The following is a 7,328-nucleotide window of genomic DNA, read 5'->3' on the forward strand; positions in this document are numbered from 1 at the left end:
GGGCAGTGGAACCGCCTGACCGGGTTTGAACGCGGGGGAGCGAGGTCACAAAAGCAGACGGGCGAACTCGGGAGGACACCCGCGCCCCAACTGCTGAAGAGATAAGAGAGCAGAAGGAAAGGCGGTCCGTTTTCAAAATGGTGGATTTAGTAACCGGTTTTATTTTTGAAGGCATTGGAGACTTTAATACAAGGGGATTTGCCACCAAATAAGCAGATTCGTTTGGGTATATAAGGGTACACATTAGAATCCATAATGATTAATAACATGCTTACTTCACAGTATTTAGTGTAACAATAGATGGGAGTTTGAGCTATATCACTGGGTTCTGTGTTACTCACTCATCAAAATCCATCACAACTTGTTACAACTGATAACCTTCTTATAGTACAAAACATAATCATGCACTGTATTTGCACTAAAATATTTGTCACATGGTTAGGAATGCTGACAGTATTCTCACGTGACACTTAACGCATTTTTGCTTCAGGTTTAGCTGTATATCGGTGGGTCAGATGTATACTGAACATATCTAGTAAGACTGTGTTCCAAAAACTAAATGCCAAATCAGAAAAAATAAAATAAAAAACCGGTCACCATAACATGTGAATGCTCAAGTTTCAAATGAATTTTGTTATTTCAGTACAGTCATAATTTTAGTAAAATCTGCATAATTAGTAAAACATTCTAATATTTTTCAATATGTGCGAAGGCTCAAGAGGGAAGGTACTTATGGTCTCGAAACCTCCAGACCTCTAATGGTTTCTGCACATTTTTAACGTCACCACTGAAATTAATTATATTAAGATACATTTTAAAAGTTATTTAATTCACAAGGGCTGTTATTCCTGTTAAGGCTTTGTTCTAGTGCTTGGCCGGGTTCTGTGGCCTGGCATGGCCTCCAGACTGTGCCAGTGCCTACTGTAGAGCACTGTCCCATAGGGAGATGCATGATAGCACTGCCCAGGATTGGCTGGGTTTCAGGCTGAGAGCCTCTCGCTATGCCCCAGCGACCCCTGCTGGTCAGTCGGGTGCCCGCAAGCCGACCTGCGCATGAAGTGCCTTCCTCACACTCGTGTCTGTGCAGGCCGGACCTGAAGACTGCAGCGGGACCAGAAACGGTGACAGATGCCATGCACCTTGGAGGAGAGTTTATTCTTTTCTGCAGAGCTCGATAGCAGAGCTTGAGATGGTGAGCGCTGACAAATACAATTCAAGGTTTTCAAATTAGAGTGAAAAGGGGAGAATTTGCACAGAAATTTTTGAATTTGTGAATTGAATTTTGCTTCATTCCTTGAACTGAACTGAGATGGAACTTGACATAACAACACTGTTTGCTTTGCAAAATCACAACATTCAGGTCAAACTGAAAATGAAGCTGATGGAGATTGTACAGAAAACCTAACCTGCATTGGCACTCAGTGAGAAAACAGGGTGTATCATCATACAAGCCCAAACCAGCACTACCCTTCCCAACCCTACCCTAACCTCCAACCTTCACTCAGTTGTCCAACTTTCTCTTATAAACGTTTCCTAATTCTGGAAGAGGAATGCAATTTTGAGCTGATTTCAGAATTGCAAAGCGACTACCTCAAAGTTCCCGAGTGTCTTGCTATGACACTCGGGAATCTCCAGTCAGAAACCTTCTGAAGAAGGGAAGAGTTACTGGTGAGGCAGTGTGACTGATCATGCTTGTTAAAGTCCCCATGATGATGACATGAGGGGTCTTGGCTAAAACTCCCAACCTGGCTCTCTTAATCTAGCTGTCTAATTGTCTCCTGATTGGATACATGAAGGTCCTCTCATGAAGGAGAGAGCACTAGCTGAATGCTAATGCCACTGGTATATATTGTTTTCACTGTACCACTCTGGATTGCTTGACAATTGTGTTCTGAGTATTCAATAATTGTATTATTGTAACTGTAATTGTATGTAACTGTAATTGTATGACGTTTTAAGGAGACAGACAGTAGACAGGTAGGTAGGCAGGCAGATTATATGAATATATTAAAATAATATTTTTTTCTTTGCAAGAGAAGTGTGAATTAAGTGAGGTTTCCCATGTAGTTTGACAGGGGTTTAAAAACAGTTGGTTTATCATTGACCATGTGTTGCTCCATGTCCGGCACAGCTCCCAGAGCAACCCTTCTGAGTCAACACACATCGTCCTGAGATAAACAGGACCTTTGCCACACGCTGCTCCTACTGTTACACACAGTTATCATAGCCACTCTTACACACAGTTCTACTAGCCACTCTTACACACAGTTCTACTAGCCACTGTTACACACAGTTCTTGTAGGAGAATTTTGAGACTCCCCATGAGTGTGATGACACAACATCAATGTTGATCAGACTGTTTCCTCCAAACTCTCAATGCTTCATGATAAAAATTATATACACTCATATATCACATGTATAACTATATACTAATATAATCAATATGTAATCCAATAACTCTATATCAGTAGTTGCAGCAAAGCTTATGTTAACGCAAGAAACCACAGTATCCACTGTAGAAAAAAGGCAAACGCAGAAGGCTTAAGAAAAATCATACTTACTCACTAAGCAGAAAAACCTAATCAAATAATAATTCCAGCAGATAACACTAACCAAAAACTAATCATATATTACTAAAAATATAATCCAAAAAACTAACAAAACGTTATTACCCAATAGAAATATGCTAGAAAACTTAGAAAACTAATACTTTACAGTGACCCCTGTGTAACCTGAATAAAAAGATAAAGTACAGGAGGCTATAACTCTGTGAACTTGTATGTGTAATGGAAAAATACAGAAAGCAATGACGTGTATGCATAGTGAAAAAGTACAGAGTAAGGGAAAATTGGAAAAATACAGACAGCAATGACGTGGTGTATGCGTAGTGGGAAAGTACAAAGTAAGGGAAGATTGGGGTACCTGTCCACTGATGAAGATTAATTAAGAACATCAATAGATTAATTAAGAACATCAATAGAACCAAAAATCAGTTTTGGGGCACCTGTCCACTATGATAAGATTAATTATTGATACATTAAGAACATCATAAGGACCGAAAATCATTTTTGTGCCAAAAAAGTCAAGTTGACCCACGAACAGGAAAGTGAAACTCCTTACTGTGCCAGAAAAGACCAGATGGCTGATATTTCTAGAAATGTGTTAAAGGGGGGTTGTGGGCACAATTTGTGTATAAAATGTATGCAAAACTGACAATCGAGGTTCAATTCCCCTGAATTGATCCGGCTTTGTGCACCTGTGCAATAAAGTCTAAACTTTCTGAAGAGCTTGCTGCTGTTGTGTCATTTCCCTCCTGAAATTGTTTTCTACAGATTGGCGATTGGCGTGGAACTCTGTCGTTTCCTAGACACGACATTCTCATGGCCACTCTTACACACTGTTCTGCTAGCCACTCTGACACAGTTATCATAGCCACTGTTACACACAGTGATCATAGCCACTCTTACACACAGTTCTACTAGCCACTGTTCTCATAGCCACAGTTACACACAGTGATCATAGCCACTCTTACACACAGTTCTCATAGCCACGGTTACACACAGTGATCATAGCCACTCTTACACACAGTTCTCATAGCCACTGTTACACACAGTGATCATAGCCACTCTTACACACAGTTCTCATAGCCACTCTTCTCATAGCCACAGTTACACACAGTGATCATAGCCACTCTTACACACAGTCCTCATAGCCACTCTTACACACAGTGATCATAGCCACTCTTACACACAGTTCTACTAGCCACTGTTCTCATAGCCACAGTTACACACAGTGATCATAGCCACTCTTACACACAGTTCTCATAGCCACTGTTACACACAGTGATCATAGCCACTCTTACACACTGTTCTGCTAGCCACTCTGACACAGTTATCATAGCCACTGTTACACACAGTGATCATAGCCACTGTTACACACTGTTCTTATAGCCACTGTTACACACAGTGATCATAGCCACTCTGACACAGTTATCATAGCCACTGTTACACACAGTGATCATAGCCACTGTTACACACTGTTCTTATAGCCACTGTTACACACTGTTCTCATAGCCACTCTTACACACAGTTCTCATAGCCACTGTTACACACAGTGATCATAGCCACTCTTACACACTGTTCTGCTAGCCATTCTGACACAGTTATCATAGCCACTCTTACACACAGTTCTCATAGCCACTGTTACACACAGTGATCATAGCCACTCTTACACACAGTTCTCATAGCCACTGTTACACACAGTGATCATAGCCACTCTTACACACTGTTCTGCTAGCCATTCTGACACAGTTATCATAGCCACTCTTACACACAGTTCTCATAGCCACTGTTACACACAGTGATCATAGCCACTCTTACACACAGTTCTACTAGCCACTGTTCTCATAGCCACTCTTACACACAGTGATTATAGCCACTCTTACACACAGTTCTACTAGCCACTCTGACACACTGTTCTCATAGCCACTGTTACACACTGTACTGTTCTCATAGCCACTGTTACACACAGTGATCATAGCCACTCTTACACACAGTGATCATAGCCACTCTTACACACAGTTCTACTAGCCACTGTTCTCATAGCCACGGTTACACACAGTGATCATAGCTACTCTTACACACAGTTCTCATAGCCACTGTTACACACAGTGATCATAGCCACTCTTACACACAGTTCTACTAGCCACTCTGACACACTGTTCTCATAGCCACTGTTACACACTGTACTGTTCTCATAGCCACTGTTACACACAGTTCTCATAGCCACTGTTACACACAGTTCTCATAGCCACGCGCTGGGCCCCCATTGTGTGGAACAGCTCACCAGGTTGTGTAGTACACACAGAGACCCTCCAGATGTTTGAGTTCATGATGCACTGATGGGTGCTTTCTAGTCTGTAAGTAAATTATGAGCCAGGATGAGCAGAATGGCCTGTTCTCCTCATTATATATTTTTATGTTCTTGTGTTCTAGATGGGCTGAATGGCCTGTAGTCCTCATTACACATTCTTATGTACTTGTGTAGAAGGGCATATGTACTATTGTCAGTATGTATTATGTTCCTACAATCAGTATGCTTCTTTACCATCAACACACAGACCACGACTCCTAATCAGAGTCAGGACTTTGCCTTCCCAATTAGGTAAATATAAGATCAACAATCTTTTAATTTAGCAACTGAAAAGCATATGTTTTGCACTGAACTGCATTCTTATTATTAAATTGCAGGCATTGATACAGTAAAAAAAACTTCCCAAAAAAAAAAAAAAATTGTCTGGAAGTCCAGGAGAAAGGGAGAAGGGAGGATTCCCAGAGAGGTGTGGAGATTACTATATACATGCACAGAGGCCACCTGCATGTAGGCTACAGAATGAAAGTTCTAGAAACCCAATTATCAGTTGCTTACGGTGCGTTCACGCAGCAAGCAACTCGTCAGCCGAGTCACTGGAAGTCCATTCATTCTCTATGTAGCGGAGCAATACGAGCAACTGGGCAACCCATAAGTCTGAGTATAATAGCATCAGATTGATACGCTTTCAATAAATAAACTAATTTATTTTCTCTTTGCCGTTTGCATTACGGGTTCCAAGAATATACTACCCACTTGATTGCTAACTGTTTCACTTATATTTAATATTACAAGATGAACCTCAAAGAAAGGTTTCAAGGTTAAAAAAAAAGGTGATGAATTACTATAAGCAGAGCCTTGTGTATTCGCTTTATAAAATACCAACAGTGCCCAATCATGTGCCATGCAGAGCTGAGAGCATTGCAGGTTTTCATTGCAACCAATCACCATGCTGATTTCACTAATTAGTTCCCACCTCTCTGGTGGAAGGCATGTTAAGTAGCGAAATCAGCAGGTTCAGTGATTGGTTGGAATGAAAACCGCAGTTCTCTCGGTCCTCCATTGCACATGATTGGGAACCACTGCTATAGCCTACACATAATATCAGTCATGTGCAGCTACCAGGCAACTGTAGCCTAATTTAAACGTGGAGTTGGCATGTTAACAAGCGATAGCCTATGCTCATTATCGGACCCTAGCAATAAACGCTTTATTCAAAATAAAAAAAATATTTGCTTTAGAGGACACACATACTGCTAACTATATGGAATACGGATCTGTGTCCGAATCAGATTATCATTGTCGTTTCACTGCATAAAAGATTAGTTTTTTCTGAAACCTAGGTAGTAAACAAGCTGTGCATTGGAATGCATAGGCTAAAGGTAATTAATAAAGTTATGGTAGTTGTAGAAGTCCATAACTCTGTGCACTGAATGCATTTTTCACTAAAAACAAAGGGTTGCAATTACTGGTCGTGAAATTAAAAATACATTTTCAAACCCATCTACATTTCAAGGCGGAAATGCCCTAAGATGGTTAATGTAGTACCATTCATGTTATGGCAGCACGACGACTGCTTGGAGTATGATGTTTAGCTGTAGGCTTCATCGCACAATGTAAACTGTACTTTGTATGCCCATGAAAGTCTTAAGAAAAACTTAAATGCATTATAACTGTCAGAAAACCGATATATTTCTCACAAAAGGCCAAAAGTTTACATACACCTAGACTAAAAATATTCAAACTCAGTTTTTCACAACTGCACATTTCATGTTACCATACGTTTCTTTCGACAATTCAATTAGGGCATCTACTTTGCTCACATCAGAAGTAATTTTAAAACAATCGATTAGATCAGCTTTAATTCACTGTATCAGAATTCCAGTGGGTCAAAATTTTACATGCACCAAGTTGAGTGTTTTTTTAAACAGTCTGGAAGATTTCAGAAATTGATGTAATGACTTTTTAGAAGCTTCTGATTGGCCAATTGTCATAATTACGAGTTAATTGGGAGTTAATTGGCAACTGTGGCTGTATTTGAAGGCCTACATTTAGAGCCACTGCCATTTTGCCCTTGATACAATGGGAAAATCCAAGCAACTCAGCCAAGACCTCAGGGAAAAAAATTGTGGACCTCCACAAGTCCGGTTCCTCCTTAGTAGCAATTTGGTACAACTGAGAGTAACACGAGCATCTGTACAAACAATTGTATGCAAATATAAAAATCCCATAGAAAGAATCCCATAGATCCCATAGAAATGTGCGGGCTGAACTGAAAAAGTGTGTCCGAGCAAGGTGGCCCACAAACCTGAGTTACACCAGTTCTGTCGGGAGGAATGGGCAAAAATTCCAGCAAAGTATTGTGAGAAGCTTGTGGAAGGCTACCCCAAGCATTTGATTCAATTTAAGCAATTAAAAGGCAATGCCACCAAATACTAACAAAGTGTATGTAAACTTTT

Source organism: Anguilla anguilla, chromosome 19 (genome assembly GCF_013347855.1).
Source record: "Anguilla anguilla isolate fAngAng1 chromosome 19, fAngAng1.pri, whole genome shotgun sequence".
In the NCBI taxonomy this organism is placed as follows: Eukaryota; Metazoa; Chordata; class Actinopteri; order Anguilliformes; family Anguillidae; genus Anguilla; species Anguilla anguilla.